Consider the following 15,523-nt stretch of genomic DNA (forward strand, 5'->3'; position numbering starts at 1 on the left):
CAGGACATACTGCTAATTTTTGTAGATCTAATGTTGTTAATGGTTATAGACCTAATGCCTATCAAGGATACAAACCTAGAACCTTCAATGGTTATTGTTACACTTGCAACATGTTTTGGCATAGAGCTATTGAATGCAGGTATGGAGCAAATAATTTGACACCCCACATGAATCAGAGGTCTAGTGGAGATTGGCAAAGAACTTTTAATAATCGGAGAAATTCAGATTGGAAGAGACCCTATGCTAACCGGTCTAGTCCCTATGAGATGGAAAAGAGAATGAATGTGATTTGCACAATCTGTCATAACTACGGTCATGTAGCTATGAATTGCAAAAGAAGTTCTGGTACAACCAATGTTGGACCCTAGAGAGTGTCTGGTATGGGATGTTTTCATTGTCACCAACTGAGACTACATGCAAAGTTTTGCAGAGCTAAAATGTGTCAACCGGTAAATCAATCTGTTGACCACAAAGGGAAAAAGAAAGTTGATGTGGAAGAGACCAGAGAAGAGATGGACAAGATTTGGAAAAAGAAGAGTGATGAGAAAACTAAAGACAAACTATCGAAAGATCCTAATTCTTCACCTAGTGTGGAGAACTCATCACCTAAAAACTAAGTTGTTAAGAGGCTTAGGGGGAGCTTAATGTTAGATCCATTTTCAGACCCCCTATATGATGTGTGGTAAGATAAATCTGCATATCTTGATGCATTATGATATTGTGAAGTGATTTTATGATCAAACTAGTAGGTTTGATGTGATATGAGAAGCGGTAGTATGTTGAATGGTGTTTTAGGGTTTGTTTGTTTATACAACCGGGAATAGCATTTAATGTAGTAGGTATTGACCAAATAAAAGGATTTTTTGAATATCATTTGTCACTTTGCATTTTTGAGAGCACTTGAAGAGAGAAAAGAGAAGAGAAGAGCTTGTGTGAGCAGCATTTGATCAGATTAAAAAAAGATTTGAAGTGATCTACGATCGGTAATCGGTGAAAGTGCATTCTCAATGTTGAAACCCTAGTTGTGGAAGCGTCGAAAGGTATTTATCCAATAAATCATATTATTTGATTCTAAGTCAAGATCTTTAAAGATGGATTCACCACATTTGGTAGATGTTACAATCAAGCCTCATACAAAATTTAAGAGGCACCCTTTTAAATCCATTGAAATATATCCGGTCGGAGCCCTATCTAGAGTTCCATATGGAGTTTTGCATGTAGAGGATATTAGATAATACATTCACTATAAGTTGGAAGATCTTGGAATTTTTTCTATATTTGATCAATATAAGGTAATGTGTGATAAGGATGGAGTATTGAAATAACAGTATAGGAGGGTTACCGATAAAGGTTTTCACCATGCACTGAATTCTATTGATGATTTTGATGATTTTCTTGTGAGATATGTTTTGAGTTGTGTGCATGACTAGCTTATGTGGCTTGATCGACCACATAATATCACTAAGGAAGTGATTCATGCAGTAACTAGATTCTATTCCACCGGTGAAGTTCCAATACTGAGATCAGTTCCTAACAATGATGTTGCTGACCTGAACAAGTCATGATGGGATGGAAGAGCTATGACTGTTAATGAGATTGATGATTCCACAATAAAATTTGCTTCAATGGTTATAGGATACCGGGTATATCACTCTAGCAGGATGAACAACATCCCTACTACATCCATCCATATTGCTTACCAGATGATGAAAGAAAATATTGATTATGATTTGTATGAGGCATTGAAAAGTTGGTTGGTGCTCAATCTTGAATACATCAAGAAACATAAAAGACTGAAGTTTAAATTTGGACAACTGACTGATGGATTGTTCTTCTATTTTCAAAGTTTCTTTCCTTGTATCAGTGATGTTCAGTGGTCTAAGGACACACCAGCATTGTTACAGATGAAGAACAACATCAAGATGTTAGGTAATGATTTCGGTAAGATTGCTTGGGGTTATTTCAAATATTTTTTGAAAAAGATCCATGCAAGAGAGAGGATACTGACACATGTTGTTAAGAGATATGTGGATACCATCTATTTTTTGGTTGATACTGATACATGTCAGATGGAGGCAGTTCATCCCAAGACAACTTGCATGATGCCTATGGGATAGGAAGATGAATAAGATATTTTGGTTGCTTATGTTGAACACTTCCTAGCATAATCGGTAGATACTACTACAGAAAGATTTGGAACCTATAAGGAGAAATCTATTGAGGTGCATTCTAAACTTGTCAGACTAGTAATTGCTAAGAAAGTAAGAAAGGAAGTTGAGTAATTTGTTGAGCAACAAGGATTTACAAAGGAGGCAATAGCAAAGGATAGAAAAAAATATGAAGCTAAACAAGAAGGAGCATCCAGTTCCCCAACCGGTACTATCATCAATAGACAAACAAGGAGTATAGTGGTGAAGGAGAAACCTGTAGAGGCAAAGAAGGAGAAGCCTTCCAAAATATAATTCAAGAGAAAAGGTAAATTCATTGAGCCCCCTGCACCTAAAGCACCCAAGGTGAAAGAATTTTATAGGAAGAAGAAAAAGGAGAAAGCAAAGAGATTGGTAGCTGATGATGAAGAAAAAACTGAATCCGAAGGTGAGCAGAAAGCTCTGAGAGAAGGGGTAAAAAGTCAAAGGTTGTAGGAGCATCTACTGTCAAATCCATCAAGAAACTAGTAAATAAGCTTACAATTTTTGTAAAGATGTTAATGCATATTAAGGAATATGATGTTTCTAAGGGTTTGGATAAACTGTATGATAAGATAATGATGGTGAACAAGTCAAAAGGATTAAGTCGCTGCACAAGCTACAAACACTTTTGATTCCTAAGGTTGAAATCTTGCAGAGAGGTTACAAGGAAACTGAAGCTATTCTAGCTACACCTGGGATGAGTACAATTGATGCCATGGAGGAGCTAGCTTGCCAGATTAGAACACATATTGAGATAACCAACACTCTTATGGAAACTTGGCACAATGATTTGAAGCAATTAAAGTTACATTTTGTAGATGCATTTTCTAAGATGGCATTGTAAAACATTTTTGAACATTTATATCTATATATGATAATGCAAATTTTGTTGTATGTTGCATTTATCTTTCATGTATTTGCTTACCTTTGCCATTGTTGTCAAAGGGGGAGTAGTAGTGAAGTCAAAATGTTGAATTGTAATGGGGAGTAGTAGTATATATGTTTGTAAATTTTGTAATAGCATGCAATTGCTAAGGTAGAGTATGTGTAATGAGTTGATTTAATTTTTGTATTGCACACTTAGACAAAAATTTTCCTAAGTGTTGCCATCAATGCGAAAGGGGGAGATTGTTGGCTTGATGATGATGTTTTGATGTAATATGTTGATTGGTGACTTTTTTTATGTTTTCATTGATGGAAACTATGTTTTGATAGTCATCAAAGTCTTTTAGGCCAACTGGTAAAGCAAAATCAGTAGTGGAGACAGTTTATCAGTGAACCGGCAAATAGGACTTCAACCGGTAAACATGAACAGAGTTGTATTTAAGAAACTAGTATGAGCGATCAATGAAGAGTTAGGTAATGTGATTTTGCAAGAGTTTTGGAGATTGTATTAGGTAGCTATGTTTCACACAGCAATGATAGATTCAACAGGATGAGCAAGTTATGTGGTACAAAGCTGTCAATCATGAAGAACAACTAACCAGTAGAACAAAGTCACTAAAATTAGTAAACCGGTACACATAATGTTTTATTTTTAAGTTGTTATGTTAGTGGTCGGCATAAGTAAAGTGTGTAGTGAAAGATTAATTAGATTCATTAAACCTAGGAAATTGTTCTAAGTTTGTTAGCCGACTAATTTGATGCTTATAAAAATTATGATGGGTTATGAGATGAAGTATGAGATCGTGAGTGAATATTGAGAGTTTGATTGTGCGGTAATCTGCAAAACTCTGTATTGATGTGTTGTTGGTGTATTAAGAAAAACTGAAGTAGATCTTATCAAGCATAGAGGTGCTACATGTAGATCATTTTATTGTTGTTTTCCTAACAGTTGCAGCAATCAAATCCCCTAATCGGGTAGGTCCTAACAGGCCTGGAATTGTAAATCCCCTACCAAGGTATCTCATTAACTTGAGTCTAAATCCTCTTGCAAGGTTTCTCCTAACAAGGAAAATATTTTAGTAGGGCTAAGGTAAATCCCTTAACCAGGTGATTCCTAATAGGGTCCGCTCCTAACTGGGCATATTTGTAAGACCTTAACCGGACAAAGATTTCTATTCTGCATATAGTGAATCTTGTGGGTATTAACTCCCACCATGGTTTTTCCATTTTGGGTTTCCACATATAAATCTTTGTGTTATGTGGAGCTTGATATATTGAGTGTTTTCTTATGTGGTGACATTTGTTTTATGTTTATTAATCTTTAAGTTATTTAAAGTGGTGATCAGATTTGTGTTGTGGTTTTTGCTTGCACTGATTCAGCCCCCCCTCTCAGTGCCTTATAAGTTTATCAATTGGTATCAGAGCCTTATTCCCTTAAGTCTTAAACTTCTGAGAAATATCCCTAAGGCTATTATGGAGAATATGAGTTATAGAGATTTGTCTAATCGACTTGCAAAATTTAAAGAAGCCCTAGATACATTGAAAGGCAAGTATAAAGCCTCACTTGCTAAGAGAAGAGAGCTTGCAGAACAATTGATGGAGTTTACTAAAAAATAGTTCTTCTAATGAAGCAAACATGGATGCATTGGTTACTGAAGTTGAAAAACTGAATGATGAGAAGACAAACCTAAGGAGAGAGTTGGAAGCCCTAACCATGATGATGAGTCAAGAGCTTGAAGCAAGGAGGAAAGCTGAAGACAAGATCAAAGAAAAAGAAGATGAGATCTTTAAGATGAACCAAGAAGTTGGAACTTTGTATCATCATCTTCATGAGTAACAAGAAGAAGAAGAAATAAAGGATGATCTAGACATGGCAATGTCTCTAAGAGAAATTCTGATGAAAAAGATTGAAGATCTTACAAAGGAACTTGTTGATGCTAACGAAACACTTGCAAAGTTTAATAAGAGCTCTACTATGCTTAATGAGAAAATCTAGTCACAAAGATAGAATGTAGATACACATGGCTTTGGATACACTACTTTTCATAAAGGTGAGCCTTCCGGTACAAGGACAACACTGAAGAAGGTAAATCTGCACCTAAGATCCAGAAATCCACTGGTAGGAAACCCTACAAACTAGTATGCTTTAATTGTCATAAGCCAAGACATATTGATAATGTTTGTAAATTTAATGTTGTTAATGGTTATAGACTTAATTCCTATCAAGGATACAAACCTAGAACCATTAATGGTTATTGTTACACTTGCAACATGTTTAGGCATAGAGTTGTTTAATGCAAGTATGGAGCAAATAATCCGAAACCCCACATGAATCAGCGGTCTGGTGGAGATTGGCAAAGAACTTTTAATAACTAGAGAAATGCAAATTGGCAGACCCTATGATAACCGGTCTAGTCCCTATGAGATGAAAAATAGAATAATGTGATTAGCACAATATATCATAACTACGGTCATGTAGCTATGAATTGTAGAAGAAGGACTAGTAGAGGCAATGTTTGACCCTAGAGAGCATCTAGTATAGAATGTTTTCATTCTTACCAATAGGGACACCTTGCAAAGTTTTGTAGAGCTAAAATGTGTCAATCGGTAAATCAATCTGCCAACTAGAAAGGGAAAAAGAAAGTTGATGTCAAGAGACCAAAGAAGAGATGAAAAAGATCAGGAAAAAGAAGAGTGATGAGAAAACTGAAGACAAACCATCGAAAGATCCTAATTCTTCACCTAGTGTGGAGAACTCATCACCTAAAAACTAATTTGTTAAAAGGCTTAGTGGGAGCTTAATGTCAGATCCATTTCCAGACCCCCTATATGATGTGCAGTAAGATAAATCTACATATCTTGATGCATTATGATATTCTGAAGTGATTTTATGATCAAACTAGTAGGTTTGATGTGATATGAGAAGAGGTAGTATGTTGAATGGTGTTTTAGGGTTTGTTTGTTTATACAATTGGGAATAGCATTTAATGCAGCAGGTATTGAGCAAATAAAAGAACTTTTTTTAATATCATTTTTCTATTTGCATTTTTTAGAGCACCTGAAGAGCAAAAAGAGAAGAGACGAGCTTGTGTGAGCAACATTTGATCAGATGAACAAAAGATTTGGAGTGATCTATGATTAGTAATCAATGAGAGTACATTCTCAGTGTTAAAACCCTAGTTGTGGAAGCATCGAAAGGCATTTATCCCATAAATCATGTTATTTGATTCTAAGTATGAATCTTTGAAGATGGATGCACCACATCTGGTAGATGTTATAGTCAGGCCTCTTCTAGAGTTTAAGAGGCACCCTTTTAAATCCATTGAAACTGATCTCGCCAGAGCCCTATCCAGAGTCCCATATGGATTTTTGTATGTAGAGGATATTAGATCATATACATTCACTGTAAGTTGGAAGATCTTGGAATTTTTTCTATATTTGATCAATATAGGGTAATGTGTGATAAGGATGGAGTATTGAAAGAACAATATAGGAGGGTTACCAATAAAGGTTTTCACCATGCACTGAATTCTATTCATGATTTTGATGATGATATTGTGAGATATGTTTTGAGTCACGTGCATGACTAGTTTATGTGGCTTGATCGACCACATAAGATCACTAAGGGATTGATTCTTGCAGTAACTGGATTGTGTTCCACTAGTGAAGTTCCAGTACTAAGATCAGTTTCTAAGAATGATGTTGTCGACGTGACCAAGTCACGATGGGATGGAAGAGCTATGACTACTAATGAGATTGATGATCCCATAGTAAAATTTGCTTCAATGTTTATAGGATATCGGGTCTATCACTCTAGGAGGATGAACAATATCCCTACTACAGCCATCCATACTGCTTACCAAATGATCAAAGAAAATGTTGATTATGATTTGTCTGAAGCATTAACAAGTCAGTTGGTGCTCAATCTTGAATCCATCAAGAAACACAAAAGATTGAAAATTAAATTTGGAAAATTGATTGATGAATTGTTCTTGTATTTTCAAAATTTATTTAGAAGGGGTAAAAAGTCAAAGGTTGTAGGAGCATCTACTGTCAAATCCATCAAGAAACCAGTAAATAAGCTTACAGTTTTTGAAAAGATGTTAATGCATATTAAGGAATATGGTTTTCTTAAGGTTTTGGATAAATTGTATGATAAGCTTATGAGGGTGAATAGGTCAAAAGGATTAAGTCACTGCACGAGCTGAAAACATTTTTGATTCCTAAGGTTGAAATCTTGTAGAGAGGTTACAAGGAAACTAAAGCTATTCTAGCTACACCTGAGATGAGTAAAATTGATGCCATGGAGGAGTTGTGTTACCAGATTAGAACACATGTTGAGATAATCGAGACTCTTTTGGAAACTTGGCACAATGATTTGAAGCAATTAAAGTTAAATTTTGCACATGCATTTTCTAAGATGGCATTGTAAAACATTTTGAACTTTTATATCTATTGTCATTGTTGTGAAAGGGGGAGTAGTAGTGAAGGCAAAATTTTGAATTGTAATGGGGAGTAGTAGTATATATGTTTTTAAATTTTTTAATAGCATGCAATTGCCAAGGGGGATTATGTGTCATGAGTTGAATCAATTTTTGTATTGCACACTTAGACAAAAAATTTCCTAAGTGTTGTCATTAATGCCAAAGGGGGAGATTGTTGGCTTGATGAAGATGTTTTGATGTAATAGGTTGATTGATGACTTGTTTTATGTTTTTGATTAAGGTAAAAGAAGGTTTTGAAGGGGCCCCAAAACCCTTTACAAGCAGAACTTAAATAGAAAAAGCAAAGAGATACAAAAAGGAACAGACCATCAATAAGCCAACAGAAAACCAAAGAAAACCATAAAAGGCCCCACAAAGCCAACAAGCTAGCCAGACTCCATGAGAGAAACTAGTTGATTTTTTCCAGGGCATTCGCCAGGGTGTTGCTAATTTCATGCAGCTCTTTGATGTTATCCCTGAGATTAGGGAGATCCTTTGCAGAAGCAACCACAACTTTTTTGACACTAACCCTGGTCCTCTTTGTAGCTCCACCAACCAGAGTAGCTTCACCGCTACCAGTCTGGATAGTCTCTTCATCCAAGTCAAGTTCCACTACCAATTTAGGAGAGCTAGTATGATCAAAGACCTTAGCAATATCCTCCAAGTTTTTAGTGACAGCCGATAGGATACTCGGGATAACGCCCATCAGATTTTTCATCGCCTCTCTCCCTTCTTCCAGTGATTTAACCTTATCCTCCATATTCTACTTCCATTTTATCCGATCTTTGTTGTCATCCTCCCTCTTCTCATCTGTGTTTTTCCCCTTTTTTTCAAGGTTCTTCAGGAGCTCATAGGTCCATCTATCATAATCCATTCTCACCTCAGTGAGTTTCTTGAGGTTATCCAAGAGTAACCCTTTATCCACACTTTCCTTATCCTCACTAACCCTGTCCTTAGTCAGGTCCTTCTCATAATCTTTGTTCATTTCCTTCTCGAAATTCACATTAGTTTCCTCATTATCCTTGAAATCCACATCCTCCATAGGATGGTTGTTGTCCTTTCCAGGGCAATCATTGAGGATAGGGCTTTCATTACCAGGCTCATTATCACCACTTTCTTCCTCATTGCCCAGCTCCTCATCATTCCAGTTGTCTTCACCATTGGAGTCATCCGTCTCCATTTTGCTGCATTCCTTCTCAATTTCCTCTATTTCCATCCTAGGGGCACTTTTTCTTTTTTTGCTAGAGGACGCCTTCTCCTTACTGGAGTCTCCTCCCTCCATCTTTCTCTTACCTAGAGAGGCGGATATCCTCTTGTTTTCCAGCAGGGCAAGGGTTTTACAATGCTCATAGATATGAGCAGCAAAATCCCACAGTGGAGAATCAGGATAGAAGGATTTTTACTGTGTTTATTGAGGGACCTGAAAAGGGACCTAAAAAGGTAGTAGGGCAGAGATACCTTTTTTTCATGTCTGAAATGGTTTAAGAGAACAAAGTGGTAGGTGTGGGCCTTGGAGAATCAGCCCTCAATTGTGATGTATTCCATAATTGCATTCAAAACCTAGCCCCATAGTTTCTTGATATTAGTAGCTTCGTGGTAGCCCCCAGTTGCTTTGTCGATTCTAACCCTCTCTTTCTCTTTCCGCAAGAAAAGATTGACCGCATTGTTGGAGACTTTAAGGTCTCGAAAGAAATTAAGCCCAATGTGGGGCATACCAGTCACTGTAGCTATGAGCCCAGCATCCAGCTTGAACTTAACTCCATAGATTTTAAAGGAGCCATTAGACCAATTTTCAGAAATCTTGGAAATGACGAGGTTTACCCTACCTTTATCATAGTCCACGAGCTTCTCCATGAAGCTTGTGAGAGAACCCTTTTCCAATTTTGCCCACACTTTCGGCATCACTTTCTAAGTCGACGTATTGTCTGGTTCCTCCCTCCTTAGGTCTCCTCCCATCTTCAGATTCAGACTATCTGCTCTATTTCTCTGCAAACTAAGCCCTTATTTCCCGAAGTTGCTCAAGATTTTGAACCGGGAAACCCACAAAGCATGCGGCAAATTATTAAAGATTATTGGGGATCTGTCACTTTGCCAAGTAATGATGACCTTTCCATCAAGGCATAAATTATTCAAATTCCCTGTCATGATTATACTGTCCTTCTCTCCCCATATGACGGTCCTTTCTAAGGAGCTCTTTAATGTTTAAATTGAGATCTTCCAAGTGCCAAATCGATTGGGAGTTAGAATAAGCTCCTATATTCGCTAGAGAGTCTGCCACACTATTTTTCTCTCTAAAGGCATGTTGAATAATAATTTCTTTAAAACTTGCAATGATCTCCCTAGCTTTCATGATAACATTTTCAATTGACCAAGATGGCTCTAACTCCCCCTCCAAACACCTAATAATATTAAGTGAATCTCCCTCAAGCCATAATTTATCATAATTAAGACTTTTGGCTATAATTAAGGTGTCCAGGGTAGCTGAGGCTTCGGAAAAATGACTAGTTTGATTCCCCAAAGGACCAGCCACCGCCTTTAAACAACTTCTAGCAAAATTCTTGATAATGCCCCCGTATCTGGCTTTACCCAGATTCCCCTTTGAGGCATCATCAAAGTTAGCCTTAATCAACCCCTGAGGAGGAAAACACCAAATGAGACCTTCTCTTCCTTTCTCCTTGCTAGTAGTAGTGGTGGAGAGGTTTCACTTGTCTTTGAAGTCATCTTTAGCAGCTAGTCCATAATCAGTGCCATAGAGGCATTCAAATATACTCCTATAAATTTTATCTGCAACCACTTCAGGAATAGCCCTTTTATCCCTAAAAATCCTATTGTTACGCTCTTTCCAGATATTCTAGATAACAATTAGCATAGTAAGTCTCCAAGTCTCCACAATTTTAGGATTAGAATTAGAGCAGTGCCATTGCTACCAGGAATCCCCTAGGGAGTTCGGGAAAACCCAACTCAGATTCCACCTACTTAAGATGATTTTCTAGATATCCTAACTAAAAGTGCACTGATTGAGAATATGGCAAGCCATCTCTTCTTCCCTGCAACAAAGAGAACACCTATTAGGAAAAACAAAACCTCTCTTTTGAAGGTTGTCCAAGGTTAAAACCTTATTTTGGATGAAAATCCAAAAGAAGATATTAACCTTAGGAACTAACTTCTTGTTCCAAACTTTAGCCCAAATAGAAATTTCTTCCACACAATCATTATGAATAGCCATAGCTAAGGAAATAGAATATTTCCCATCTGGGGTTTCTCTCCATATCAATCTGTCATCTTTGTTGTCTATAGGGATTTTAGCAAAAAAAGCAATCTGAAGGAACTTGAGCCCCAGACACTATTGGCTAAAATCAATCCAGTTCCCATTTCTCCAATAATCTCTAACCAGCTCACCAAACCTGCTTTTGAACAGGTCTTTCCAATCTTTAAGGATTGGAACTTCCTCCAAAGGTTTGTCCAAAATCCATCTATCTTCCCAAAATCTTATTCTCCTCCCATCCCCAAGGTTCCAAGTTCGACCAACAGCAGCCCAGCTTTTAGCAGATTGAACAACATTCCATATAGTCGAACCTTCAACAATGAAAGAATTATCAAGGAATTCTTCCTCAGAAGGTTGCATATAGAGATATTTGTTTTTCCAGATTGAGTTCCATTCTCTTTCCTCTCCTTTCAATCTCCATATTTGTTTGGCTAATAAAGTTTTATTCATATTACTGATATTCCTTAAGCCCAACCCACTAGAGGCCTTAGGGGAACAAATTTTATTCCAGGCAATAAGGGGAATTCTATTTTTGACTTCCACTCCTGACGAAAGAAACTTTTTTTGGATTCTTTCAATGGCTTCCGCAAATTTTGTGGGGATTTTGAGAGCATAAAAAAGAAGATTTTGGAGAGTGGCTTTGAGCAGAGTAATTTTTCACACTTGACTAAGGACAACCCCTTTCCAACCAGAAAGTTTTGAGTTAAGTCTATCTATCAACTTATTCCAAAAGGAATCCTCGGGCTTGAGACACAGAGGAAGCCCCAGATAAGTAGAGGGAAGCTCAGAAATTGTGCAGCCAAGAATTCTTCCAATCCTTAGTTGCCTTTGGACCGAGGTATTGATGAAGAATAGAGAACTTTTATCCCAGTTGATTTTTTGACCAAAGGCAGATTCATAAGTATTCAGGATATTCTTTATATTTTTAGCTTCCAAGATGGTAGCTTCCCCCATGGTAATAGAATCATCAACGAATTGTTCATGAGAACAAACAACATTGGAAGAAGGTGGTTTTAGACCCCTAAGATTGCCATCTTCCACATTTTTAAGAATAAATCTACCCAGGCATTCTGCTAGGATAGTAAACAGGATAGGGGATATGGGGTCCCCCTATCTAAGACCTCTAGATATTTTGAAGAAACTGGACGGGGAACCATTGACTCTAACAGCAAATGAGGAAGTTTCCATAAGTTGAGAATAGAGCTAAATAACTTTGCCACCAAAACCAAATGCTTTCATAATCCTAAGGAGAAACTGCTAGTTCACTCTATCAAAAGCTTTAGCCATGTCTAACTTCAGGAAGAAGCCCTCATTATTTGCCACTTTCAGGGAGTGGATATTTTCATGAACGAATATAATGGAATCCAGAATCTGTCTACCTGGGACAAAGCCATTCTACTAGACAGAGATAATTCTTGGAAGAATATCCAACAACTTGGAAGTCAGAACCTTGGATAAAATCTTGTACATAGAGTTACACAAGCTAATGGGTCTAAACTTGTTGAGAGAATCAGCACCAGGGATCTTTGGGATAAGGACAATGAAGGTGGCATTCAATTCCTTAAGGAGCCTTCTAGAGCCAAAGAATTCTTTAACACCATTGCAGATGTCAGCCTCCATGATGTGCCAAAAATTTTGGAACAAAAACATTGGAAAACCATCTGGTCCAGGGGATTTATCACCCTAAAAAGAGAACACCGCCTTTTTTATTTCCTGATTAGAGGGAATACGGGATAAAATGTTGTTATCAACTTCATTCAGGATAGAAGGAATAGCTTGTAATAGGGTGTTTTGATTGCTCATATCCAGGTTATCCACTTCTCCTAGTAGGGTGCTAAAATGCTCAAGAGCTTCCTTCCTAATATCATTATCCTCTGTTAGGATGCCTTTATTGCAGGATAATCTGAATATTCTATTAGCCGCCCTATGCTTAAGAGCAGTTAAGTGAAAAAACCGGGTATTTTTATCACCTTCCTTCAAGAACAAGGCTCTGGATATTTGTTTCCAGAACATCTCTTCATTGGAGATAATGGTGTGGTATTTAGACAAAAGAACATTTCCAGCCATCCTAAGATCTTCAGACAACCCAGCCTCTTGGATACTATCCTGAACATCCTTTATTTCAGTTTTGACTTGAATTTTGCTCTTGAATATATCCCCAAAAATCTCTTTGTTCCAGATTTTAATTTTGGCCTTTAGGATATTGAGCTTTTTGGCTATTCTAAAAAGAGCCTTACCCTCCACTTTAGAATTCCACCATTTAGCAATACAAGCTTCCAAACAAGGATGGGAAAGCCACGCTTTTTCAAATCTGAAAGGGAAGTTTCTCTTGGCTGAAAAAGAGTTGGTAGTAAAGGAGATGGGGTAATGGTCTGACCCAATTTTGCTAATAGAAGCAAGGGAACAACTAAACTTGGTTAACCAATCAGGAGAAATTAAAGTTCTATCTAACTTTACTTGAATCAGGTCAACTCCAGTTCTTCTATTGGTCTAGGTGTAATTAATGCTTTGGAGATCCACATCAATGAGAGCTTGATCATTTATGAAATCCATAAGGTCTTGTTTCCCATCAAGTTGTAAAGGCAGACCTCCCATTTTCTCTTCCTCTTTGAGTGGAGTATTGAAATCTCCCATAATAATCCAGCTTTGGTCAGCAAACTTGAGTCTGTCATCTGCAAGGCTTCTCCAATATTTAACTCTACCAATTTTGGTGTTAGGCACGTAGACATTAGATAGCACCTAGACAAAGTTGTCCTTAATATGCTCAAGTTGAACTGAGTTCCTATTAAAGAAGAGATGATTTCCCTACCTTTTATGGTTTTTTGGTTCCAAAAAATTGCAGTTCCTCCAGAAGCTCCCTCCGAGTTAGATCCTATGACACCATTTTCCTTGAAAATTCTAATCTTTTCAACTTTTTCCTTAGACATCTTGGTTTCTTGAATGAGGACCACATCTGGTTTATGATCTCTAATGATGTTTCATAACACATCCTGCTTATGAGGGGCATTCAGCCTTCTAATATTCCAGGATATTATCTTCGTACTTTAACCGGGGAGAGGGCTGACTCAATGGAACACTGTGTTCCATCAGCCTAGTTCTTCCAGCTTTCATGTTCCCTTTGATGTTTTAGGGATGGCCTTCCCTTCTTTTTGTTCTAACTTCCAAGATTTTCCTTTTTCTTATTCCTACTTCTAGTTGAGATCCCTCCATTGAGTTCCTCCTTGTTCATTTTTCCTTCTCTCGAACCAAGAATCTGGAGAATCCCTTCTAGAATATCCATTACCACACTTTGAGAAGGGGTTTTACAAAGATGAGGCTTTGGGCTTCCATTGGTTAAAACCAATAAGGGCTCAATGTCAGAAGGGTCTTGAGCTTCATTAAAGTTTTCCTCGACCGATTTTGAGAATGAAGAGGCTGGAACGGATTCTTCCTTCTCCTAACTGACAGATCCAACCTCCTGGTCCTCTGTGTTATTTTTATTGTTTAAATCGGTTCCTTGCTCTACTTCTATAGAATTCTCTGGTTGGTTATTAGAGCAAACACAATCTTGTTTTTCATTATTGCTATTCCCAGCCTTCTTGACTTCATTAACTTATTCTGTAACATCCTTATTTTGGTCACACTCAACTAATGGGTCTCTTTTTTTATCAATCGCTTGCCAAATCTTTTTGTTCTTAATATTGCTATTAGTCTTGCTTTCCTTTCTCTTCTTGAGTGGACATGATTTTGCCCAATGCCTTGATTTTTTGCAATGGAAACAAGCAAACGGAAGTGGTTCATATTCAATAGCTTGGGACCATTTTCCAAGTTTAGATATGATTTCTATGGATTGAGGCATATCCGTCATTTGATTAACATTTATATAGATGCAAGCAAAGAATAAACTTGATTTAGCTGCCATCATCGGATCAATTGTCAGAAGTTCTCCAAAGGATTTCGCAATACCCTTGAATACTTCCTCGTTCCAGTATTCCAGAGGGAGACCCGGTAGGCGTGTCCAAACTGGCGTAGAAACGAAGGAGGACTCGCCAAGGGCAAGGTTCGGGGCCCATTTCTAAAGAGCCAAGGATGACTTGCCAAGCATCCATGGGCCTTCACAGAAAGCCTTATTCATGTCTTCTTCAAAGTTAAAAGCGAAGGAAAAAAAACCCCTAGGCAGCACTGCCACATCCACTTGACCTTTAAAAAGCCATTTTCTCCTTATGAAATTCCTCACATCATCAATGTTAGGCCTAAAGCCAGAAAATCATCCCACTAATGTCATGGATAAACCTGCTACAGTCATATCTACCACTTTATCCATAACAGAGATAGCAACCAGTCTAAAAACTGGATCTGAGATATTTGTAACTTTCGGGAGCCCAGATTTAGCCAGCGGTTTCACTCCAAAGAGCGAAGACCATTTTTTACCTTTACCTCTGTCGTGTGGGTCCCTAGATTTCAAATCTTTATCCTCCCCTAGTTTGAATATTTCCTTGTCCTCTTCTGAACCTTGAGATGCATGTCCTCCTACCTATTTGCTAGTTCTGATCATAGAGAAACTACCTTCCCTAGGAAATCCACCTTCCCCAGGAATTCTGCCATTCCCCAATTTGAAATTTGGGATTCCCGCCCCTTTTCACTCCGCCATACTTTGAGTATTTGTTATATGACTTGTTTTATGTTATCATTGATGTCAACTATGTTTTGATAATCATCGA

Source organism: Cryptomeria japonica, chromosome 5 (assembly GCF_030272615.1).
Source record: "Cryptomeria japonica chromosome 5, Sugi_1.0, whole genome shotgun sequence".
Classification (NCBI taxonomy): domain Eukaryota; kingdom Viridiplantae; phylum Streptophyta; class Pinopsida; order Cupressales; family Cupressaceae; genus Cryptomeria; species Cryptomeria japonica.